The following is a 27,177-nucleotide window of genomic DNA, read 5'->3' as shown; positions in this document are numbered from 1 at the left end:
CTTAAACCACAAGAGACCAGTGGGCCGTTCCACTGACTTTAATTTCCACTCTGAGGGAGATGGGACCCGCTGGAGGGGAGGGCTGTAGCAGACATGTGACTTGCTCTGATGGCTGTTTTGAACCACTCTGGCATGTGGAGAATTAACTCAGGCCGGGCAAAGACAGGAAGAAACTGGGAGTCCAGGTGGGAAGCAGTTGTAGGCATCGGCCTGAGATAGGATGATGGCCGGGATCTGAGGTTTGGTGGGGGTAATGAAGGGGTCAGACTTCACATGTATTTTGAAGGTAGAGTCAACAGAACTCACTGACCCGTAGATGCCAGGTGCAATGCTGAGTTTATTTCAGTGACAGAATTTATTTAAATAGCATTTTAAATGTCCTTCATGCACTTCACAGCACTCACCAAATCACACCCCTGGGGATAAAATATATGTTTATAAATGTCCTTCATGCTATCTTAAAAGGATCCCTAAGGTCTAATAGGCCTTAGATATTTTGACACTACTGCATTTAGAATAAAAGACAATTTTCCACCACAAATGTGGAGATTAGCCAAGATCGTGGCTTGTTACCCTCACAAATGTCTAAAGTGTGTATGACTATAACCTGGTCCTACACTTGGATCAGGGACAGGGACCAAGAAGATGCTGCTAGAATTGAAGAAGCTGAGGCAGGAGCTCATCTCTGAGGAGGTGAGCAGCCAGAAACCACCCTGGGAACAAGCTGAGGTGGTGACAGCAGCCATCTGTGCTGGGAAAACCAGGAATCTGTTGTTCCAAGAAGAAGGTGCCTGGGGTGCGGGCAAGGTGGGGGGCCGTCTTGGCAGCACAGGCCCACAGACGTCTTCAACTTTTAAAACAGCAAATTTAAGAAGAGTTGTGTGCCTTGGAGCCATGAGGGCAGTCCTGGGGAGCCTGGACTCTCTGTTCTGCCGGCCGAACTGGCTGGAAAGAAGGTCCTTTGAAGGGGCACCGTGGTTATCAGCCTGCTCAGGGCGGCCAGCCCATGGAGTTCATGTGTGCAGGAAGCATGGGTTCTCCTCGGATGTCTGCTGTAGCATTTCCAAGCCTCGTGGGCACTTTGGCTCACTTCCTGTCATAGCAGAGTGTGCTCTAGACTTAGATGTGGATTCTAAATTCTTACTCTGTCACCTCTCAGCTGTGTGATCGTGAACACATCATATCACTTCTTTAAAACTCTGCTTTTCCTTGGAACATAATAGCACAGATATGTAGTAGAATATGTCACTGGTCACTGCATTTGATGCCCTTGCCCATAAGGGGATTATACTTGAGACCATATGATTTGCTTTGACTGGGGAAATGTGTACAAAATGCCAGTGGACAGCTTTGGAGAGTCAGTGCATGGCTGGCCATGTTGTCCTTCCCTTGTCTCTGTGACTGTGGACATGTGGATCAGAGGGAGCCTCCCTCAGCCTGGATTCCAGAGGAAATCCATGTGCAGGGGCCCCAGCCTACCTGTGGTGCAGATGGAAGAAGAGGGAGAAATGAATGCTTTTTCTTTGAACCTTGAAACATTTCTGGGTTGTTTGTTCCTATGGCATAATTGACTGACTGACAGAAATGGAAATGATAATCTCTCTTCATGTACCAGAGCACAGAATTGTCCCGATTATTGACTGTAATTCTTCCCTCTCTGGAACTTTCTGTTTCCTTCCCCACTCCAAGCCAACTCTTACATACTCTCTAGGTGTTGGCTGAAATGCATCTACCTCAGAGAGGCCACCTTCCCTGTCCCCCTCAGTGAGTTACTCCTTCTGTTCTTAGAGCTTCCACGTACTGCCTTCCTTCCCCTTTCGTGACCTTCGTCTCATGTATAATCCCTTCTGGAACAGCCTGTCACACCACAGTCTTCAAACCCAATGAGGGCAAGTGCTTTTCTACCTTGTGATTGCTGTGACAGCAGCTCTCATGGCGCCAGGCACAGAGAAGTGCTCAGAGACCAATGCATGTGACTAACAGCATGACTGGCACAGCCATGGTGGCCTTCTTTTTCTCTTTTCACCACCCAAAATTCCTTTATAATATTTCTCTTCTTCCCTCAAGGGCTCCATATTTGGAAAGGTTCCTGCCTACCAAACCGCATTTACACAAAGCAATTCATTTGACTATTTCTTATTACTCAAAGACATGTGTCACTGCTGATAAGAGCTACTGATCAGCAGGAGATAATCACCATGACCACATCAATGGATATAATTCCAGCCCCAGGCAAAGCAAACAGATGTTTGTGTTTGCGCAGCTTTACAGAATCCTTAACAGTTGCTTCAACCAAAAGGACACATAATGTTTATTTAACAAGAGATCTGGAGGGAGGCACTTCTGGAGTGGGTCAGGCAGCTCATCCATGTCATCAAGGACTTGGCTGGCTCCCATCTCTTGCCTCTGCCATCCTCAGCTTTCTTTCTAGGCGTGTTGCCTCCTTATCTTCCCAAGAGGTTTGCAGCTGCTCCGGGGATCATGAGGGCACTTTGGGCAGGGTGAAGGGGCCAAGGCAGCAGACTCTCCCTTCCTGTCTCTTACCTGCACCAAGAAATCAAGAGCTTCCTCAGAAACTCCTCATGTTGCCTTTGTCAGAACTGGACTCCATGGTTGCCCCTAGCCACAGAAGGTTCTGGAATGTGAGTATCTAGCAAAAGATCCGGAAATTATTTTGGGCCTGACGTATGACCAGACTGGGCAATATGAGGGTCCATTAGCAAGAGAGAAAGTAGGGAGAGTGGCTTCTGGGTGGCAATGAAGTATCTTCTGTGTCTGCTGTAGGTCCTGGGAGCTCATGGACACATGACTTTTTGTCATGCATCTGGTCAAACCCCTTCCTTTAACAGATGAGGAGAATGAATACACACCATGGGAAGCATCCAAGGTCCCATCTTGCTTTAAGGGCCGATAGGGGCTAGAATAGAAGTCCTCAAGATCTCTTCACTCTTTTCAAGAAATAATCTAAAGAGGCTCATAACCCAGGCAAGTTGAAGAGCAGAAGCAGAGATCCTAACTCTTAGTGTCTGCAGGCCAGGGGCCTGGATTCTGCCCTAATTCCACTTCCTCTAGCTTACTTTTGGGCAAGTCATGTAATCAGTTGAAGTCTTGCCTGGTTTTGTTTCACTCATCTTTATTTCATTTGATTTTTTAAAAATTTCTTTTCAGCGTAACAGAATTCATTGTTTATGCACCACACCCAGTGCTCCATGCAATACGTGCCCTCCATAATACCCATCACCTGGCTCCCCCAACCTCTCACCTCCCGCCCTTTCAAAACCCTTAGATTGTTTTTCAGAGTCCATAGTCTCTCATGGTTCACCTCCCCTTCCAATTTCCCTCAACTCCCTTCTCCTCTCCATCTCCCCTTGTCCTCCATGCTATTTGTTATGCTCCACAAATAAGTGAAACCATATGATAATTGACTCTCTCTGCTTGACTTATTTCACTCAGCATAATCTCTTCCAGTCCCGTCCATGTTGCTACAAAAGTTGGGTATTCATCCTTTCTGATGGAGGCATAATACTCCATAGTGTATATGGACCACATCTTCCTTATCCATTCATTCGTTGAAGGGCATCTTGGTTCTTTCCACAGTTTGGTGACCGTGGCCATTGCTGCTATAAACATTGGGGTACAGATGGCCCTTCTTTTCACTCCATCTGTATCTTTGGGGTAAATACCGAGTAGTGCAATTGCAGGGTCATAGGGAAGCTCTATTTTTAATTTCTTGAGGAATCTCCACACTGTTCTCCAAAGTGGCTGCACCAACTTGCATTCCCACCAACAGTGTAAGAAGGTTCCCCTTTCTCCACATTCTCTCCAACACACGTTGTTTCCTGTCTTGTTAATTTTGGCCATTCTAACTGGTGTAAGGTGGTGGTATCTCAATGTGGTTTTAATTTGAATCTCCCTGATGGCTAGTAATGATAACAGATCAGGGAAATGGAGACCCAGAAAAGTGAAGTGACTCAGTCAAGGTCAGAGAGCTTGTGAGTGGCAGGGCAAGGACTGTATGCAGTAGGGCGGGGAATCTCCCAAATTCCCAGATACACATGTTTAGAAGGTTTCAAGCATACCTGAGTGAAGGTTAGGACGGTGCCTTCTCTCTGTTGGTTAGGACATGACAATTTATTGTGTTGGGAGGAATTGTTGACCAGTTTTAGTTATTCAGACATGGGCTTACAAACTTGGCTCTCAAGCTGTGTTTGTAAAGAGGCTCTTGGTAAGGGAATAAATCTGGATGTCATGCATTACTGCAAAAATTGCCTGTTTCAATCTGTGAGTCAGTGAATTACCCACTGCTGTGGTAACAAAGGATGGTGAGAACAGGATCATGTTGATTTTTAATAAGAATAAAGAATGCCAACCTGGCAGTGATTCCCTCCACTGTACAATAATCCCAATCTCATGGAGAGATTAAAAATATACAAATTTCAGGGTCTTATTCCTTGCAAAGCCTAAGCAGGTCCTACAAATGTGTTTTCTCAGGAGATTCTGGTAATTGGCCTAGTATTTCAATCACTGAGTGGACAGGATAGGATTTTTTGAAGCAGCCCTTGGACATCTTTAAATCGTGGTTTATTTGCTTTGCTTTCAGACAAAATGCATGTTAGCACCAGATGGATGGATGTCACTCAGTGATGACCAGATGGTACAAACCGTTGAACTTCTCAGAAGCGCTATTAACCACGGGAATGGTTTGCTTTTGCCTTCACATTTTTAATCTGAAAAACCATATATTGGTCAGTATTAGGGAAACTAAAGATAAACATTGAATATTGTTGGTATTTTGGTCAGTTAGAGGATGCCTTCCAAACAACATTTTAAAAAGTACAAAGACCGAAAGTTTTAATCGTCACTTTGGGTCGCATTTCTCAACAGAGTTGGGAGGTTCTTTGATAATAGCCTAAGACACTTTTGGTTGTCACATTTGACAGGGGTTGGGGGTTCTAGCATCTTATAGGTAGAGATCAGGATACTGCTGTAAACTGCTATGCACATGACCACCCCTACCCCCCACACCAGGGAAATATCTGACCCCCAATGTTGGTAATGCTGGATTGAGAAATCCTGCTTTAGAGGCTCTAATTCAGGCTTGAATATAATTCTCTCATAGCCAATATTTTAGCTTGGTGTGTGTGTGTGTGTGTGTGTGTGTGTGTGTGTGCATGTGTGTGTGTTATGTCTGTGTGCATGCGTGTGTTGGGGACCAAGGCATCCATGAGTCCAGAATGTTCTTCTGTGGACTCATGTCTGAATCTTCTGCTATCTTTAGGCCCTGCTAGAACAGACTTTTGGGCACCCCTTCATTCATATGTGGCCATCATGACCACCAGATGTACAGTTGTCTCCTCTTTGGGATCCTGGAGCTGCTTGAGACCCCCTAGGGCTGCTGCAGATCCGTAGTATGGTCCTTGGGCTGCCCCACCCTAAGCTGGATCTCTAGCTCTGACTTCTCTCTCCACCCTGCTGAGAGGACTTACTCCTGCTTCGTCCTCTCCAGCACAGTTAGTACCCATATGCAGGCTTGTCAATCACCCTCTATTGGAAAATACTTTCCCTTGTGTTAGAAGGGCTTAGAAGTGAGTTAACAGAACTCTGCATGGGGAGGCAAGAGTCTTGGGTTAGAGTTCACCTTCACCACCAACTTGCTGTGTGGCCTTAGGCAAGTTACACCCCTTTTCTGGTCCTCATTTTACCCTCTGTATAATAGATGGCTAGTTAAGAAGAGTTCTCAGGTCCTTTCCTGGTCTGACATTGAGAGCTCTAAAGTTGCAAGGCCTTTCCCTCAACACAAGGATCACAGACTGACCAGTCACAACACATCTTGAGAGCCACACCTGCACTTATGTTTTCCTCCTAAATTCTAAGAGGAATGTGCCAGCTTATCATTCTGGGCAGAATTCTACACCCACACTGACGGATGTCAATTTTGGCATTTATTAGAATGCCAGTAAATCTTGAAAACAATAAATATCTCATTACTTTGCTGATGATGTGTCTTTAAGTGCTACTTCAAAATGCCTGTCGTTGCTGTACTTGATTTATAACAAGGACTCATTTTAATTTTGCAATCTTTCATCTTTTGCAAGCACCTTGTTGGACCCTAATCAGATTTTTGTAAATCCCTTAGAGCAATCGGTGAGGAGGCCAAAGTGGGTACTCCAGGGCTGATGTGGTCCTTCATCTTGACAGGTTTGGAGTCTGATTTCCCGACCCATGATTGCCAGTTGAAATGATATAGACTTTGATGTCAGGCAGGCTCAGATTAATATCCCATGTCCTAACCTCTCACAGCTGGCTGGGTCATCTTGGACAAACCAGTGTAACTTCCCCAGTTCCCAGTCTCCTTGCCTGTAAAATGGGAGATCGTGGCTCCTTTGCAGAGTTGAGCTTAAGAGGGAAAGAGTTGTACCATGTCTTGTTTCTGGAATAGAGGAAATGCTCTGACAACGATGACCTATTAAAATGATTATTACTTGGAAGAAAGAACCGAGAGCTCCTAGACAAAAAGCCCTGGAGGCCGATGTCAAGGGCTGTACATCAACTCCTCTTCTGTTTTAATACTGAATTAACAACCAGGCAGGGGGAAAAATGGAACATTTAAATATTTAAACCAAACATTTAATTTTTAAACATGAACATTCTTTTTATAACTTGGACTGCTCTTCAAGGCCTGTGGAAAATTCCCTGAGCCTCTGCTATCTGCCCTCCTTCGGGGTGCGTGCTAAAGAACACTGCTAACCTTGGATGCCTCTGAACTTGGCAGGGGATGATACATTTGTTTTATTCAGAAGAAGGCACATTTGTGTCCTAATAAAGATATTACTGACAAGTTTCTCCAAAGAAAGAGGAGTAAATCCCTGTGTAACAGAAATGAAACTGAATCTAACAGGAAGGCAGTGACTTCATGTGACTTTCTTGATTCCTGCTCTCTGCCAGGCCCGGTTCTGGGTTTTGTGCAAGCTATCTTTTTCAAATCGCACAGAAATACACACAAACGGTGGCAAGGATTTTGCGGTAATCATGTTTTTGTCCATAGGAAAATGGGGCTTAGCAAGTCTAACTAAGGATCCCAGGGTGATGCGTTTGAGATAGTGGACATTTATGCTTTCACATCCCCTTTTTCCAGCAAGGACCCTCTGATTTTTGCATAGAGACCCACCATCTCCTCCCCTCCAGTTGTTGCTGTTGCCTGTGAAATTAAATCCACCTGCACTTTATGTGTTCCGGGTCTCATGACAGTGTTGCTCCCCGTGGCCACAGCTGTTGGCTCAGGAATACACTCGTGGACCAACAGAAGCCCAGGAGAGGCATCAAGATGTCCCTGGGATCCTGTAAGAGGACTTTGATGCCACTCTTGGCTATCTTGCCACCAGGAAGGGAGAACCTGCTGAGGAAGAAGCTGGTAGAAGCCAGAAGAGATTATAGTTGATCTAGTTGAATCTCTGAGGTGATCACTTCCATTTAAGAAAAGAGGTTTCTCTCCTCTTGATGACTTGTTATTTATTCATGTATTTCTTTCACCTCATTAATTAATGTAACACACTCCCATGGAGTGCCGGTATGTTTGGGATGCTCTGCTAGAGCTGTGTGTGTCCAGTCCTCCCTGGGTCTCCCCATCTCTGACCACAAAATGCTTGACACTCTGCATTTAAAACCAGGTTGCTGCATAGGCTGCCCAGCCCTCCTTATGTGGCTTTTGTCTCCACCTGAGATCCACAGGCTGTCACCACTCTTGGGTGCAGTACTCCTTGAGGCTGATCAACGCGGATTGCCATCCTAGCCCTTCTCTCTGGGTTCTCTTGATGTGTAGCAAAGCACCCCAGTACTGCCACAGGCCGCCATTCATAGGGTCCAGAGGTCTAAATCCCATTGGGATCCCTGCTGTTGCTCTTTCCTCCCTCTCCCTCCCCGGATTCCCTACAAGGCATGGTCTCCCACAAACCTCCAGCCAACCTCTTCTCAGTACCTTCAGGCATCTCTGCATCTCCTGGACCCTTGACAGCACTAAGGATAGTTTTCTTGAGAGCAGTGGGTGGGTAACTATTTAAATTTGCAAATCTGTGAAGATCCTTCCAGAACAAGGGGCAGTGTGCCCAAAGACAAATTCAACTCTCCAACGGAGAAAGGTAGAAATCTTTCTAAATTCTTAAAATTGGTCTTGATTGCTTCAAAACAAAAATTCAAAAGAAAAACAAAACTTCACAAACAGCCACAGACATGAAAGCAAGAGCATCTGTCTGACCCTGTGGTCCAATTCCCACCTTTGGATTAAGACACACTTTTCTCTGAGGATGGGACTTCTTTTCTTCCTGTGACTTTCTATACCTCCTCGAAAGGTATATACCATCCACCAGTGTAGTCTCAGACATGCAGGCACAAAGCTGCTTTCTGTGAGTGTGTTTCTTTGAATGGGTCATTCTCTCTTTTCTGTTATAAAGCAGTTTGTTGCAAAAAATCTTTGGTCTCTGCCTCCTCCAGAAATTTTTGGCATCTTTCTCCAGGTCTTTATCACATTGGACTTGATCTTCACCTTGGATTTTCTCTCCTCTCCTTGAGCCTGAGTGCCTCCAGGCAATCTTGCTGGTGTGGGGGACCCTCCAGAGGCTGAGGAGGATGTGGGCTCCTCTGGATTTGGAAGGAAGATTCTGGGATTTCTGTCTCAGCACTCCCGCTTTTGTGTCCTATGGTTTTGGGCAAACCACTCCCCTCTGGGAACTCCATTTTTCTCAGCTCTAAAAGTAGGATAACATCAGCACTGTGGAATGCAAAGTGGTCACTATTGTTCATATTTCTCCATATTCATGCCCTTCAAAATGTGCCTCTGCAACTTTTTCCTTCAAAATTGGAGTCCATTTCCCTACCCCTTAAGTAGAGGCAGGCCTTTTTGCTTTGTTTTTGCAAATAGGATTCAGTGGAAGTGATAGTGAATCAGTTTGGAGCTTAGGTTCAAGAAACCTTGCATGCTTCTGCTAGCTCTTTTGGACCCCTGCTTCTGCTATTGGAGGAGGAGAGCCCATGTGGAGCAGAGGTGCCTTATCCCAGGGGAAGCTCTCCTAGACCAGCTAGCTCCCAGCTACTCTGCAGACCTCTAAGAGCCACTGAGCTTTATCCAGTTCAACCTGAAGAATCACAAGCTAAAGAAATAGTTGTCTTAAGCCATTAAGTCTGGCATTAGTTATGCAGCAAAAGCTAATACATTCCCTTGTTTCTCAGATGGTTGTATTAAATGAGATAGTATGTGTGAATATTTTGTAAACTGAAGCTTATCTTCCCCGTTTCCCCTTCCTCACTCTGAAGTATCCCTGCTCACATCAGTGGATTCAGAGTCTGCCTTTTCTCAGCACTGGACACCATCTCTGACCAGAGGGAGACATGGCTAGAGAAGTGGAGTGACATCAATACCTCCTTCCTCTGATGCCAGGGCTCACTTCTCCATCTGATGGAATTTTGGAACTTCTGTCACCTCCAGACTCTAGACATTGCTCAATCTTTAATAATTGCTTTGTTGGACCCACTACCCCAAACTCTTGCCTGTTCTTAGACCCTGATAACTAATAGAATGAGAAAACCCTAGAAGTATACTCCAAAGACTCTTGTTCAAGTTTGCAAGGTTAGGAGGTCTTGCTAGTAAATTCTGTGACCCTGGACAAGCTCTGAGACTTCATTTCTCCAAAATCAGAAAAGGTGACGTGCTTCTTACCCCATCCATCACAGGGGTGACTTAGGAATCATGAAGTAATCCTGTATGTGAAAGCACTTTTTTAACTATAAAGCCCTGAACAAATTTATGGTATTGTTTGCCCATTACACAAATAGTGCTACTGTCTCCAGGCACTATTCTAGAAGTTTGGGCAATTTCAGTGAGTGAAGCAGATCAACTACATTATTAGTGTTACCCAGCCCTTCTGTGGCCCTGTGACATTGGTGTCTTTTTTACTAGAACTTGCCTTTGTCTCAGCATGGTTTCTTAGGAAAGAGATCCTGAGGAAACCATACATGCTAAGGCTCTATTGGTGGGTAAAATCCAAAGCAGCAAGATTATGGAGTAAAATGGGAACCAAGGCAGGGGAGAGGAAGTAGATATAAGGTGTGACACTGAGCTGCCCATAGCTTCTCTCCAAACAGCCATTTGTTGGGCTATGCAGGACGGCTTTGAGGAGGTCACATGGGACAATATGTCTTGGAAGAGCCCCCTCAGGAGAAAAAGGGAGAGCAATTCTATGCCGGCTCCTTTCCGTCTGCCATCTCTCGGTGGTCAAAGGTCATACAATGCAAGTTAGTTCTTCCATATTGCCAGGTGTGTTACCTGGCCCTCTTAGCAGGCACCTGGAGAGCAAGGCCCATTCCAACAGTGGCAGCATGGAGTGGGTCCAGTTATGTGAGCCAGTGAGTATGAAAACCTGTTGTCAAGTGTCTTGCACTTTGGTGGTATGCTCGCACATGGGGCACAAGGCTGATGGTGTAAAGCTAATGTAGGGGCACTGCTGGAGCATGCCTCATGACATGCGAGACCTGCAGAGGGCTTGGCTGGTCAAGCAGGGGAGGGCATTGACAGCACACCCACTGCTGTGAAGCTGGTATGGAGCACATAGCCTCTCTTGAATGAAGCCAGAAATCTCTTTTGGTCTCTAAGAATATGATTGAGGTCATATGACCTTTCCAGAGGCAAACCATGGATGAGAAAATTTGGGAAAGTCATGAACAGGATCTAGTGCCCATTTGGACAGAATTTCAGAAGCTTAGCATAGCAGAAGGGGGCCTTGTCCTCCTCTCCCACTAGCTTGCATTGTGACCTCAAGCCCACTCCTCCACGGCCCCGATTGCTCATGTGTGAAATGCTAGCTCAGCCATTCTGGAGCATGCAGGGCCATCCTTCCTTCCCCCTGACTGTGTCCCCTGTTCTGTGTGTGTGCAGGGAGCATGGGCCACCGCAGGAGAGGCAGACTCACCAGGGGAGAGTCACAGAAGGGTAATGAATAATCAAGGTCACAGGAAACTTCCTCCTGTTGGCACTGTTACCGTCCAGATTATATATAGCCATCGAGGACTTCCATCCAGTGCTGACCAGCTGCAAATATTTAACACATCCTGTGGTGGAAAGAATGGCCACCAATCACCAGCAGTCCTCAGCAATGACTCTGAAGGAAGCCAAGGGCGAAATCTCACTGGTGTCAACCTTCTCGGTTGGCATCCGTAATGACCAAGAAATGCCTGAAGCCCCTGCCGACTGTATGTCTAAAGGTGACCCTCGATTTATTTATGAGGCAGTGGAGTCCTTTAACTTTTGAACTTTTTGATGGGTTGAGCCTGCCAAAATGTGATTCCAGAAGCTTTTTGAGTAAGTAATTATTTTTCCAACAGGACCAATGTCACTGACTAACGATTATTGTGTGCTTGCTGGGCTAGGCATGCATTTTTATATGAATCTCTCCTTCACCTTCACAGTGAGCCTGTGAGGTGGGTCCTAATTTATAGATGAGGAAACTGAAATTCACAGAGACTAAGGAGTTTGCCCGAGGTCACCCAGCTAGGAAGTGACCAAGCGGTATTAACTCAGAAACTAGAATTCAAGCTTTTGGCCACTTCACTTTTTTTTTTTTCTTTTTTCATTTTTTTTTTTTAAGATTTTATTTTATTTTCTTTTGACAGACAGAGATCACAAATAGGCAGAGAGGCAGGCAGAGAGAGAGAGAGAGAATGAGAGGAGGAAGCAGGCTCCCCGCTGAGCAGAGAGCCCAATGCGGGGCTCGATCCCCCGATCCTGGGATCATGACCTGAGCCAAAGGCAGAGGCCTTAACCCACTGAGCCACACAGGCGCCCCGGCCACTTCACTTTTTAATGTCTCTTCATGAAAACACTGAATTGTCTTATCTAGTGGTAGGGTGATCAGGTAGCTTATCATCCAGACTAGTCCACTCTCAGGAGTAGAGGGGGAACCATGAACTATCACCCCAACATAGTAGGAGTATCCCAGCAATCTGGGCTGCCCCGGCAAACAGAGACATCTAGTCACCCTAGGACTTGGAGCAGTAGAATAAAAGCTGGAGTCAGTTTATTCTGACCTTTACCCTCTTTCTTATTTCCCACCTGGGATTAGTCTCAGGCCACCAAGGCCTGTTGCTTACTGAAACCACAGGAACTGATCTAGCGTGAACACCTACTGTAAACTGTGAAACACTATATACACATTTGATTAATGCATGCAAACTACATTTTTCAACTCTGGCAATATGTGGGGGATGATGAAGACACTTTGCCTGAGTTATTATATCATTTAAGCCCCATAGCAGTCCTGCTGCCATGTCTCATTGCCAATATTTGACAGATAAAAGAATAGAGACTAGGGCAGGTTAAAGGGGATACAAGGCAATGGCAGCAGTCTGGGGTACCATCTCCTGTGTAGCATGTGGTTTTTGCTGTCCTGCTGAGCTCACTTTTATTGTTGGAGGGGACTACTATGCTTGACATCAAGCAGAGTCCTTGGGGGAGAGATGGTGACCCTCCCTCCCTGCCCCAGCCCGGGCTGTTTCCCAGAGTTTGGCTTCTCTGATGGGATGGTGGTGCTTGCATTGGATGATGAGCTTGTCCCCACCAGTGTGCAGATGCTCACTTGCCATTCCTGGGTAACTGAGCTGGAAGGCTGAATGATGGCTGCCAGTGCCTAGAACACCATGACATTGGCTGGGAGGATTTTGGGAAAAGGCAAGAAGCTACTGTGTCCTTCAAGCACATGTGGGAGATAGTGACCCTGGATTCCATCTTCACTCCATCTGATTATCTGGTTCGCTCCATCTGAGTGGAGGGAACTAGCCATGGTTCTGGCCCCACTGCAGCCAGACCCATGGGTCTCACAGATCATGTTTCCTCCATTGATCTCAGGAACGTGGTGGCTACCTTTACACAACATTTGCACAAGACCTATAACACATTCATAGCCTTTGACTCCATTACTTGTTTTCTGAGAATTTACCCCAAGTGGATAATCCTGACTGTGGAAGTGGTTTTCTGCACAAAGAGGGGGAGGAAGCCAATGGAGTCTGGAGAGCAGGGGACCCAGTGATCAGAGTGGGAGGCTCCTGCTACAGTGGCAGGGAGAGGACCCTGGGGTCAGCCAGATGTGGGTTGCCATGTTTGACATCTGTGAAGTCTCACTGAGACTATTACTTTTTACCTAAAATAGAGATGATGATGGTTTTTTTCTGGTGTCATTGAGAGGATAAATGGAACTATTGATTGGTTAATATCTATCTTTACTTCACAAAGTATTTGAGGTATTCTGTTAGGATATATATATATATATATATATATATATATATATATATAAAAGAAAATGAAAACAAAGGAAAAATTGAGTTATCTGTGTATGACATCATGTCATCTGCAAATAGTGACATCATGTCATCTGCAAATTACTTGTGTGGGGGCTGGGTAAGATAGGTGAAGGGGATTAAGGGTATCCTGATTGACGTGAACACTGGTGTTGTATAAAAATTTTGAATTGCTGTATTGTACACCCCAAACTAACATAACTGTATATAAATTACACTTCAGTAAAAACAAGTGAGATAAGTTTGAAAAACAGAAAATATATAAATTTGCAAACCTAGGGATCACAAGCAATCATTAGTGGGCCAAGAAATAAGTTATTTGCTTCCTGCTGGCCAAGGCAAGTGAAAAAGGATCTCAATGACATGGGTCTCTTATCCATAATTTTAAAGGGGACATAACAGACAAGCATACGCCTAATGCACAAATGGTGCCCTTTACTGATAATTTCTCTTCCCTTTTCCCTATCTGGCTTCCATTCTATAAATACCTTGTGGCCTATGGCCTACATCATAGACTAAAAGGTTCTGTGGCTCAGAGCTGGTGTGGACATGCAGGGGGTTAAGGGAAACTTGGGAGGATTTCCATGGTCTGTGTCCTTCCATGAGCTTACCTGGGAAACCTAATACAGGAGCTAGCCTCACCTCCCTCTAACAGGGTGGTAGGAATGCTGTGATGTTTTTATTTTTGTGTGTTGAGCTCCCATTGATGGAACCCTCACCCTGTGTCCTGCTCTAAGCTAAACAAGCATCAGTGCTCTCCTTGTTACTTATTACTTATACCAATCCTTTGAAAGAGGAACTTTTGCCATTCCCATCATGTAATTGGAAAATGGAGACTTGAAGAGAATAAATAGCACATTTAAGGTCACATGGGCATGGATGATAGAGCTGGGGTTCTCTCCCGGACTCCCTGGTCTGAGCCCCTTGTGCTTAGCTTGTGAGCCACCCTGCTTGTCTTCTTTATGTGTCAATTTGAGGAAAGTGGGAGAGGGAGCCTTACTAATGGCATATCTTTTGTGTTTCTAATTTACCTCTGAAAAGCAAAGAATCACACTTGCAGGATCCATTACCCCAGTGACCTAAAGGTCATCTATCCATTGATTAAACAAGTGTTTATATCCAGGCTCTGGGAATACAGCAGTGAATAACACAGACCAAGTTCCTGCCCTCTGTGGAGCTCACATTCTATCGAAGAGACGAATTTCAGGAATGGATTTCAGGAAAAGTCATTCTTGTCTACTATTACTTAGAAAATATCCACAGCCCTTGCTCCCTATCACTACATCCATTCTCATTCTGGCTCTGTGAGTTGTATAATAGCTATCTTCTGCTAAGTACCTGCTATGTGTCAGAAAGCCCAATGGGTACTATATGTATGTTATCTCACTTGAATGCCACAATGACCTATGAGAAAGGTAAACCATGCCTTTTAAAACAGGTTAAAGGCACAGTGGGGCACCTGGGTGGCTCATTGGTTAAGTGTCTGACTCTCATATTTAGCTTCAGTCATGATCTCGGGGTCTTGAGATCAAGACCCATGTGAGGCTCTATGCTCAGCTTGGAGTGTTATTGGGATTCTCTTTCTCCCTCTCCCTCAACTCCTCCCCCTGCTCGCTCGCTCTCTCTCTCTCTCTCTCAAATAAAGAAATAAAATCTTAAAAAAAAAAAAAAAACCCTAAGGCATAGAGAGGTTCGGTATTCATCTAAGGTCACACAGCATAATGGGAGACGTGACTGGAATTTAGATCAGGTTTTGTCGACCTAGAGACCGTGCCTCCTCTGTTACAGGTGGTGCCTTCATCCAGGAACCAGCTGTGGTTCTACTTCTCAATAGCCTGATAGCTTTGGCTCAATAGATTTTCTTCATGGGACTTCAGTTTTCCCTTCTATAGAATGGTGGAATTGGACAAGGTAATATTCAGGTGTCTCTAAGTCACATGTTCTCTGATGGTATCACTGACAGGGGCAAAGGTGGGAGTTTCAAGGGATCCCTGAAGTTTCTGAAGGAGCCTGTTTGACTGGAGAAGTGGAGAAACCTGATTCTTTTAATGCCAACTAGGGCCACTCACTCCCAGAAAGTGAAGGAAATTACAACCCCTCTATGAAGAGGCCCACCAAGTACATGGAGGGGGTTTCTAATTTCTCTTAAGATAAGCCTATTTTTGGAATTCAAAGTCAACTACCTGGCAACTCAGGTGAAGGCAGAATAGCTCAAATCTGGGTAACCAAGAAGCTTGCTTTGTTGCCAGTGACTCCCGAATCCTCCTCAAATTATTCAACTTTTGGCTTTGTTGTGATCTAACATGAATCATGCATCCAATTCGAACTAATTAAGAAGGTGACTCCTCTTTTGAAGAACTAATCCTGCAAAGGAGCAAGATCAAGTTTCTTCTACTCTTCAGCAGCCTTAAAGATGCCTTAGATAATGAGGAGGGAGAGTAGAAATTTTCCATCCATTTGCAGACTTGAGGAAGTTTGCATTAAGATGTTTTTATTGATTTCATAAAAATCTGTTTTTGTTTTCTTTAAAAGCAGTATTATGGTATCCTAAAAAAGGCTCCAGTTTTGACGTGCGTCAGGTCTAAAGCTGAATCCTGGCTCTGTCATTACCATCTGTTTGTGACAGTACCAGTTAAGGTGACACTAGCTGCTCTGCCTTCTCTGCTGTAGGTTGATTGCAGAAATGGCTCAATTCTCAACCTCTCACAATGTGGTCCTGCTGGTCCTCCATCAAGAGACGACTATCTCCTCACCCTGTGAGTATGGCTGGCCTCATGACTTGCTATGGTCAATACCATATGATGTTGGGCAATCCTAATCCTGGTCATCAAGAGGCCACACATGTTTTTGCTGGATCTTTTGGACCTCTGTCACCGCCATGAGTATCAGCCTGGACAAGTAAGAATGACCACCCAGAATAAAGTGGAATTATCCCCATCCAATCCATTCTAGACCATCTAGACCACTGCTGACCTGGCAACTGAACTCAGGTGAATGCAAGAGCCCAGCTGAGACTAAATAAAGCTATCCAGATAATCAAAATGCACACATGACCTATTAATTGGTGAGACAATAGATTGTTGTTGTTTCAAGCCACTGTCTTAGCAAGTTTGGGCTGTTACAACAAGATGCCACAGATGATGTAGGTTATAAATAATACAAATTTATTTCTCATGGCTTTGGCGGCTGGGAAGTCTGAGATCAGGGTACCAGGAAGGTTGGGTTCTGGTGATAACCTCTTGCTGGTTTTCAGGTGACTTTGCTGTGTCCTCACATGTCAGAGAGCAGAGAGAGAGAGCTCCCTGATGTGCCATTATGAGGTTTCCACTCCCTCCTCATGACCTAACACCATCCTACTGAATTTTGGAGGGATACAACTTATTTCATAGCAGTCACTAAGTATGGGACTGGTTTGTTTCATGCACTGATACACACAAGAGAAATAAACTCCTGAAGTTCAGTGATTTGACCACATGTGAACACTTATTCCTTGCTTACATGGACAAACTGGTAGAACTCCCTGTAGTCAGAAGCCCAAGGTGAAGACTTCCAAGGCTTCCCTGAGTATTTAGTTCAGAAGATGGGTGTGAGAGACTGAGTGGAGAGGGCATGGGAATTGTTTACAGGCAGCACATGTACGTGCTCTGCTCACTTTTTTTTTTTTTTTAAACACAATCATATTCCTGGTTTTTTCAACACCTGTATGAAGTGGGCACTGTATCCATTTTATAGACAAGGAGACTGAGGCAAAGGGAGCTTAAAATAACTAGCTGAGGGTTATATAGCCACCAGTTGGACCACCCATCTACCTGATTCCAAAGACTTGTATCACTACACCTCTCGAAACATAGCTTGACTAGGTTTTGGTCCCCATCCTAAATATCTCAAAGAAAGAAGGGAGGAAGGCATTGATATCTTCCTGCATACCTCCTCCCCTCCTCCATAACAAGTAAGGTAGAGTCACCTGACTTGTGTTCACAGGACCAGAGAACGTTGAATCTATAATGCCTTCTAAAAGATGGTATATGGGAAGATGCTATTATTAACTATTACTCATTCCAAATGAAGGCACTGAGGTGAACTCCATGACTACCTGGGCTTCTAGTCAGACAGACTGCCAGACTACCCCATGACATCCTAGAGCCACTGCCTCCTATCCAAGCACGGGCAGTTGGGTCTTCTTCCCTTGGGCAGGAAAAGTGATATTGGTGCATGGACCATGAAGCTGACTTGGGATATGGCCAGAATTCAACCCCAGGTATTCTGGACCCCAAGCTTCTGCTCTTTCATTCCATTGCACTGGACTTGGACAAGTGTATCCCTTGAGAACTGGGATGTATACCTGATCAAAGGTTGGGTGGCAGGAAAGACTGAGAATTGGGGAAAAGCAATCTTCCCCAATTGGAAATTGGGGAAATTATGGAAAGCCCCAAGAGTCATCATGGATTTTCAGAATGATGGTGGGAATGATGTGTAAATGTCCTGGGAGCTGGAGGAACCTGGGTCACCTTGGTGACATAGAGGGACTGGGTGACTAGTCACAAAAATCTTAACCCCCAGATGTTTAATGAATTCAGGTGTGCAGCCAGGACAGGACAGATAGCCCTTTGTAGTTTTTCTTCTCCTTTTTTCCTATTTCCCTTCTTCTTGCACCTTCTACTCAGAGAATAGTCACTCCTGCCACAGTCAGTTGGGACTGAAGATGAGAGGGGGAGGAATAAACTAGAAAGTCTCTCTGCACGTTGTCCTAAATTTAGTCTCATCTGTGGCTCATACTGTTCAGTAAGGGCTCTCCTGCAGTGTCCCTGGGAGGCAGGAAGTTTGTAGGCACTTTGCTCCACCATGCAGGTCCAGGTGTTAGCAAGATGTTGTTCAGAGTTAGGGCAGCTTTATAATTTTTTCATCCAAACAGGAACAGAACTTTTTTTGTAAAGGTTTTATTTATTAATTTGACAGAGAGAAAGACACAGTGAGAGAGGGAACATAAGCAGGGGGAGTGGGAGAGGGAGAAGCAGGCTTCGGGCTGAGCAGGGACCCCAACATGGGGATTGATCCCAGGACCCTGGGATCATGACCTAAGTCAAAGACAGATGCTTAATGTCTGAGCCATCCAGGTGTCTCCAGGAACAGAACTTTTTGAAAACAAAAGAGGGTACTATCACAAATTGTAGTAGGATACAGGTATAAACTGGGACTGTGCTGAGCAAAGAGGGACATATGGTCACCCCCCTCCGTGGGCCCAGAATTGAGACACCTTGTTGAGAAGTTGGAATATACCAACAATGAGCTCTACTGGGATGGACTAGAAAAGTTCAGGCTTTGAAGTCAGTCCTAATGTGTGTTCTGGTTCTTAGCAAATCGCATACCCCTAAGAACCTTGGTTTCTTCATCTGCAAATGGGCTTGTGATAATTTCCACATTAAGGCCATTGTCAAGGTGAAGAGAAAGGAGCCGAAAAAATATTTTGTAAATGTAGTTACTCTTCAAATATTCTGTCCCATTCAAAGTCCTCTCTGTTAAATTTATTGCTTTTTTAAACTTTCTTAATTCCTTTAGCATTTTCCCACTACCAGTTAGGAACTTGAATATATACTGACCTTTACTTTTCCATGGTTACCTTGCATTATTTTTGGCTTCAGTAATAACCTTATTAATGTGGTATCTCTTTTCTGGAGTTTAGACAGTATTTTAAGCCTTAGTATTCTTTATTTTGTTTTATTTATTTATTTGAGAAAGAGAATGAGAGAGAGAGAGAGAGAGAGAGAGAGAGAGAGAAAACACTTATAAGTGGGGAGAGAGGCAGAGAAAAAGAGGGAGAGAGAAAAGAAGAAATCCAAAGCAGACTCTGTGCTGAGTGCAGAGCACAGAACCTGATGTGGTTTTTGATCCCATGATCATGACCTGGGCAAAACTAAGAATTAGAGGCTTAACTGACTGAGCCACCCAGGTGCCCTATCAATCCCTATTATTCTGATTAACAGTCTCTGCTGTTTAATAGTGGTATGACTTCAAAAAATTTACTTAGTCTCTCTGCATTATAGTTTCTTTCCACTGGGGAAAACAATAATATGTACCTCTAGGGTTAAAGGGAAAATTAGATGAATTAATGTATGTAAAGTACTAATCATAGTGTCTGCCACGGATTCACATTTAAGACATTCCAGCTTTGGTCTTTGGTGTAAAAACGGGATATTCTTGTCTGGAAGCTGTTTATCCCATGGCTTCCAGGATGCCCCTAGCAAGCCACCATGTATCTACAGTTTGAGATTCTACATCATGCCCACGCACTATGTAATTCTACATACATTTTACATCATGCCCATGCACTATGTAATCTCCTATTAATTTGGTTTCACTTCAGGGAGGAGGTAATTTCTTACCAGGAAATATGCTACTGGAATCAACTTGCGACTGCAAAGTCTACTGCCTCCTCACAAGACTGCCATCATTGTGAGGCACCAAATTCTTAATACTTAAGAATTTGGTGCCTCACAATGAAAGAAAAGCCAGGTGCTGAAGGACATGACATTGGAGGACCAAGTGAGACCTCATAGGAGTGATTTGGTCACCAGCAATTGCGGGGCGGGGGGGGGGGTATTGTGATTATTTGGATGCCAAGGCTCAGCAGAAGGAACCCATTTGGTTGGTTAATTACCCTTGAAAGAGTAAGAAGGTCAGAGGAGGGCATGGATGACAAAGTCCATTGAGCCTGCTGGATGGAGGCCAAATCAATCCACATTGACCTCCTCTTTCTCCTCTGGAGGTGTCAGTGACTTCTTAGGAGGTGGGCACCAAGCAAATATTCTGATGCCTTGGAGAGGCCAGTCTGTGGGGAAGGGCTCTGAGCTTGAAACCAGAAGATCCTGGTTCTAATCTTTTCTTTTCTATTCTCTTAGTGCATGACTTTAAACAGGTCATCTAGCCTTTTCCCTTAAAAAGGGGTGCTCATCCCAAATGATGCTGGGGGGCCTTCCTGCTCCAACCCTCTTTGGCTATTAATTTTGGGAAAGCTGAAGCAGCTCATTATCAACCATAGGTTTAGGATTCATCTCTTAGAAATCTGCCAAGAAATAAGTTTGACCATATGTTGAAAATTATTGAAGCTGGATGATGGGTACATGGGGGTGCATCATGCTATTTGCTTTATTTTTACATATGTTTGAAATTTTCTATAATAGGGAAAGTTTTAAGAATCTGTAAAAGCCTTTTAAAGTTAATGGCAAAATTATCAGATTTAATTCATTTGTGGAAGACCAGAATTTCTCATGCATCAGGTCGGGTAGAATGTGGTATAATTTAAGGAAAGCCCACTTGATAAAAAGTCTCTTTACCACCCACTCTCATGTTGCCTGGGAGGCTTCCAACGTCAAACCCTTTAAGAGAGAGTGTAGTTTTGTGGAAAAGAACTTATTTTGGTCTTGTTTGGCCTGGATTTGAATCCCGAACTTCAGTTTTTAAAATCTGTAAAATGGTAATAATTGTACTGACTTAGTGGGCATCCGGTGAGGACCAGGAGCAATGTACAAAGTACTAAAGTAGCTCTTGTTGTGACATCCTGGTTGCCGTACAGTCTTTAAAATACAACTATTGCAGGGTAAGTCTCAGGCTTATAAATGAACCTAAACGAATGCATTCGTAAGCCCATAAAATGGCATATCTTAGTGGGATTGGGGTCCCTGATTTCTAATGGTGGGAGGGTAAGGAAAACCGGGCAAGAGGCTAGAAAGGCAGCCAGTGGGTGAGGGAGTAGGGGGGTTTCAGAGACATTTCTCAGCCCCGCCACTTCCTCATATATCCTTAACACAAGGATTTATTTTTCATACTGAACCCGGGTATGCCTCTCTGTCCCTTCTATCCCGAAGGAGCCTAAAAGCAGCATGACAAAGTGTCAAAAGACTTGGATTTTTGTGTCAGAGATCTGAATTCAAATCCTAATCTGCCATTTCTTAGTTCTGTGAGTTTATTAAAATCATTCAACTCCTCCGAGACTTCCTTTCTCTTCTAAAAATTTGAAAGGGGTGGATTTTTGAGAGCATTCAATGGAAAATGTTATAATGTCTGATTTGCAGTAGGTACTCAGTGTTTGTTCCCTTCCTCTTTACCTGTAATGGGAAGCTCCAATGGTTCAAATGTCCTCCTTTTTGCATCATGTGACTTGTGCCATTAGTATATAGTTCAGCTGAACCCATTAAGAACATATGCAAAATCTTCTTATCCATGATATCTCTTTAAGTTTGTGAAAAATGTGGTCACGTTTTGTTAGCCCCCTCTTTCTTCTGCTATTCTCTCCCCACTCCATGACCCAGTCTTCACTTTTCACAGGGAAATCTCAGTGAATTTAAACGAATCTTCATGTGCCTAAGTGTGGTAGATCATAACACTGGCCACAAAAATGTCCCTTCCCTGTATCTTCGTGTTTATATCACTTTTTAAAGCTCTTCCTACCAAGAAGTGAAGGTCCTTCTCTGCCCCTTGAATCTCGAGTGGACAAATGATATGGTTGGCCAATGGGACAATAGCACCAAGATACTTGAAAAGCAGCTGCTCATTGACACTCATTCTCTTGGGATCCCTGTTACCAATATCTGGACACCCCTGGACTATGGTCTATGACAGGCTGTGTGCAACTAAGATGAGCCATTGTAGCCAAACCCCTGCATATGAGATAGTTTAGCCAAGGCCAGAGAAATGATCCAGGTACCCTGACCTAATCTTCTAGCCCACAGAGTAATGAACAAAATAAGTGGCTCTGGATTTAACCCTCCAAGTTTTGAAGGGCTTGATTTGCAGAAAATCTTACACATCTGGGTTTCAGAACATTTGTTCTCCTCTGCCTCCTTGGATATGCCCATTCTGCCCCCAATTGTTTTTTTGGCAATTCTGAAACATCCATTTTCTTGGAACTTTCTAAATTACTGGGTGCTTGGCACAAGTGGCTCATTCTGTCTGTTCCTGACTTCTTCCTACTAAATTCAAACCATATGGTATAGAAATACAGATCAATGTCCAAAAAGTCTTTAGAACCTCTTTGGAAGCTTAAAAAAATCCCACCCAAAACTTTTGCAAGGAAATCGTGCTTGGCCAAAAAGAAGGAAACATGAACAGCTTGAGTTCTGCTCAGTTCTTCCTGCAAATGATAAATAATTCTATACTTAGAAGAATTTATTCTCTAGGTTTGAATTAATAAGGTGGCCTCTGCATGACATTCAATGGGTCTGCATAGAATTTTGGAGCTGGAAGAAGCCTCGGATTTTCTTTGGTTCAACTCTATCTTTTTTTTTTTTTTTTTTTTAAAGAACTGGGATTGGAAATGCATCTGTAGTAGAAGGACCACAGATTCCCAGAGTCAGAGATCAGTGCTTACAGTGGTCATATTTGAGTTTCTATGGATGTAACTTCCTGCTTTCTGGAGCATTAGATGAAAATGTGTATGTAAGGGTCTGGAAATGAAGGCATGGAGGGAGGGATATGGTGTTGTTGAATCATACTGGTCTTTCATGAAGCCACTGTACCCAATCATGAGTGGTTTAAGATCAGGGGTGTGGTTCATTTTTCACTGCATCTTTGGGTCTGCCAAAGTGCTTGGATCAATAGGTCCTTTCATTTATTCTTCTGTAGACCATTTAGAAGTCAGGTACAGACTCATTCAGATGTAATTACGCTGTAAATGAGGTGATAAATAAGACGACTCTTGACATGGAGGAGCTCATAGTCTATGAGGGAAGACATATGCATAAACAAATGATTAAAAGGGACACTTTAGAGAGGAGTTGCATCTGAAACCTTGAGATTAAAAATTCAGTGGAACTGATGGACATTGGAGAGCTGTTGGACTCCTCCTTGCTTTACTATATGTAGCTACTCCTATCATGTCCCTGAGACACCAGTGAGGTCTAGGAGTTTTGATTTGACAGAAGCCACCATAGGTTGGGAAAACAGGAAAAGAATGGGTGAACCCAAAGGCAATCATAATTCCATAATTGTTCTTAAGTCCTTATTCCCATAGTGGGTTATAATATCATCCTTGCATTTATTTCAAGAAGCCTTAGTTTTTAAGACAAACAAGTTTGAATTTGAACCTAGATTTTGGCACCCACTTTCCATCTGAGTTTTCTGAGCCTTGATTTCTTGTTTACTAAAGTGGATGTTGATGGTTGGTTCATAGCAGTTCTTTAAAAGTGTGGTTAATGGAACGCCATCTATCAGTTTTAAGATCCAAATTCCTTAAAAATACCTGAGAATTAATTAATAAAGAATAGAGATCCTAAGAATGCATTAAAGTTTAAAAACTATCATGGTAATGGTTTTATTGGCTGAAGGAGAAAGGATAAAGATGGGTTAGTAAAGAATGTTTCCTAAGGAAAAAATACTGGATGGATGAAGGAAAACTCATGGAAGCACTACCAATTTTATGATAACACACTGTGATGGGATTGGGGTTCATCTCCAAGTCATGAACATGAGAAGAACATGGGATATTTATGCTTCAGAAGGAGCACAAGGATGGAAGGATGTGTGACAGTACATTGATGCACATCAAATATTCATGAGCTGTTCTACAGTTCCTAGCCTTCTGTGAATTAAGTTGGGGCCATATAATAGGGTTTTGGCTAAAAGGATGTGGGAAGAGTGTAAGCCACTTTTAAGAGTTACAGTTCTAAAATCCTTTCTTTGTATTCTATAAAGAACGTGGAGGCCATGTATTTCAGAGGACACAGAGGATGGGGAAAGCCAGCCAACTCACATCAGATGATGGTATAAGTGAGAACACTCATTTACTATGTCAGGTTATAGATATTCCAGCATTCATCACAACAGGGCTTCTCCTATCTAACCCAAGGGACCAGATTAGAGACAGAGGGACCAGTTAAGAAGCTGTTGTAATAGCAAGGTCTAGTGATGACAAGGGCCTGGACTGTGATAGCGTCTTGTAGATGAAGCAGCAGTAAATCCCCAAAACACTGTGGAAATGGCACAGCCAGGTTCCAAATCTCCCAGGAAACAGCCTGGATTAATATACAGCTCCCAGCTTGTACCCCTGCCTCCACCTGTCCTCTCTGACAGTCTATTTTTAACTCAACAATAAGAAATATCTGCTAAAATGCTAGTCTGATTATGCCATTCTCCTGCACAAAAGGCATCAGTTGTTTTCCAACCCTCACAGAGTAAAAGCCGAGAAAGGCCTCTGAGGCCAACATGATCTGCCCTCTTGTTACTTTTCTGACCCAGTCTCTACTTTGTGCCTTTTTCCATTAACTGCACTTTGCCCACAGGGATATCCTGATGTTTTTTTCAGCCCACACACATGCTCGGACCTCAGGACCTATGCCCATCCTGTTTCTTCTACCTGAAATGCTCTTTTTCAGATTTTTCTCAGGATTAGCTCCTCACTTTAAGCCATTACTCAAATGTCTTTTTGTTGAGACCTGTAATTTAAGATTACATTCCACTCCCCTCCAACACCCCTACCTTCCCTTCATTGCCTAATTTCTCTCCATAACATGTAACACTACCCAAAATATTATATTCCTACCTATTATTTATTTAATGTCTGTTTCCATCCACTAGAATGTAAGCTCCAGCAGGGCAGGATTTCTTCATATTTACTTATTTATTTTTGCACACTGCTATATTGATAATGTCTACAGTAGTGCCTGGTACCCAGTAGGCACTCAATACTTACCAAGTGAATGTTGACTAAACATGAAGAATATTGTTAGCATTTAGGCATTGGTAGAAAAAAAAATGCCTTATAAACACAGAATATGTAATGGGTAGAAAAGGCATAGAGGGCACTAGGGGAACTCAGTTTGCCTGCAAAGATATTGACAGTTTCTGTCACTCAGCTTAACTTTATCTCTTGGCTGTTTTTGATCAAGTGGTCAAGACAGCAAGCTTGTTACTCCCTTACATCTCTTTTGTCCCTTCTTTATCCTGGCAGCTCCAGAAAGGTCATTGCTAATGGGTGGTGGTGGGGGGCAGGCTATCTAAGAGAATGTATGGAAGGTCATGCCTCCAATGGCGCACACCCTACAACAGGTGATTCATTGACTTCTATTCCCTTCCTTCACACGTCCTTCATCATGTCTTCCTCTTCATCAACCTTTTGTCAGGTGGCTGCTGCTTTTTAGCCACCTCAGTAGTGAATGGTTTGAAGACTATACTTGTTCCCAGGTTAAGAATGGAGGCTGAGAAGGAGGGAATAAGGCAAGGAAGGATGAAGAGAGAAGAAAGGGTGGGAGGAGCTTTGGGGGCATGACTCATGATTAACAGCGATTTGAGAGTCATCTCACTGGATTTCACTGAATTTAGGCCATATAGTCATGGTTAAAAAGATTTAATTCCCAACTTTAGGAAGATGACAGTATATTCCCCAATCACTGTGACACTAACTCTGCATAGACTGTTGAGAAACCCCATGCGGTGTTCATTGAATTATCCCAGTGCTGATAAATTCTGCCACTCCATCCCAGATTCAATTTGGAGGTTGCAGATGCAGAAAAGATGATGAATGTGGGGACGAATCTAATTTCATTAACTGAAGCCTTCATATTCTGCACTTCCAATAAATATCGACATAGGGTGTGATGAAAATGTGTGTAGCTGGTGGCCTTTTCCCAGCTTTGTCTTGCCAGCACTGTATAGAGAAGCCAGGGAAAGAAGCAGTGTTAGATCTAGCTCGAGAGCCTTTGGGTGCAAGTCTTAGTTCCATTAGTTACTGGTTGGGTGACTTTGGAAGACAGAGCTTTAATTTTTTTCATCTATACAATGGGAGATGTATTAGTTCTTCCAAAGATCCAGGGTCAGAAAGTGTGAAAAGTGCCTGAGGACTTGGCCTCATTGGATCTTTTCACTCTGCCGTTGATGGTGACTAGGTCATCTTATGTTGTCTCTTTTCTTGGCCCCAGGATGGATGTCCTTACATCTGTGGGCTTCCATTCTTCCTTATGTAACCCCAGTGAAAGCAGGATGCTCATTTCCCAGAATTCCAATGAAAAGTCATATAGTCAAATGCCTAAGCTGTCTCTGGGGCATGGGTTGGGGTGGGGGGGATGTTCTGATTGGCTTAGCCTTGCTTACTTCTTCTATACCTGGGGCTGGAGTCAGCTACCTTGGAGCTGTCATAAAGAGGGAGGGGAAAATGAATGCCAGGGAGGCCACCAAAACATCTCTACTGAAGACATTAAATTGTTTCCTCATCTCTAAGTACCTGGTTGGGGTACAGGGAGAGGACTCATTGCCTTTCTCTATTCCCTCATCCTTTCCCTTCCCTACCATCTGCTTGCTACAATGAGCTGCCAAACAGTGATGTTCAGACAATGAGCATTATGGAGTGTGGGGAGGCTGCTGGTGTGGACCACCTCAGTATGCTCTCTGCCCTTTATCGTAGAGTGGAGCTTGGCCAGGAGGGAACCTTAAGAGCGGGAGGGTAGAGATTGGGCACTTATTGCCCTGGGGATCTCTCTGTTGGGGCTCTCTCTGTCCCTCAATTCCCATTGGAAAGCCCTCTCCATGTAACTACTCTCTTTGGATTCCAGTAACTTCTGTTCCCTTTGCCTCTCTGGACCCGGGGGTGGTAACTGCTCCCGGCTTTCATTAACCCTTCAGTTCTGCACTATCCCTTACTGGTTTTCTTCCTACATGTAGTTCTGTTATTAAACAGCTTGTATGTGCTTTGGCTTTGCCATCAGAGTCCTGACTGACCCATACCTTCATCATTTTATGTGGATGTCCCGCGGTAGGTGGGACACATGACATCTGTGGCCTCATTCTCCCTCTGTCTCAGGTCTTGCTTTCCTGTCTCTTGATCTATTCTCTTTGCCTTGTGGTCTCACCAAC

The 27,177-nt window shown here is 43.9% G+C and overlaps 1 long non-coding RNA gene across 1 annotated transcript in view; it reads left to right on the top strand.

Annotated features, from left to right (window-relative positions):
• The window catches only part of LOC131826376 (uncharacterized), a 95,717-nt gene that overhangs the window by 19,608 nt on the left and 48,932 nt on the right, over positions 1-27,177 (top strand). The window contains exon 2 of the long non-coding RNA XR_009351556.1: positions 16,009-16,094. This is a non-coding gene — a long non-coding RNA (uncharacterized LOC131826376). The remainder of the gene's footprint in view (positions 1-16,008; positions 16,095-27,177) is intronic.

The sequence above is a fragment of the Mustela lutreola genome, chromosome 3 (genome assembly GCF_030435805.1).
Source record: "Mustela lutreola isolate mMusLut2 chromosome 3, mMusLut2.pri, whole genome shotgun sequence".
Lineage (NCBI taxonomy): Eukaryota > Metazoa > Chordata > Mammalia > Carnivora > Mustelidae > Mustela > Mustela lutreola.
This window is presented reverse-complemented; position numbering and strand designations above follow the sequence as displayed.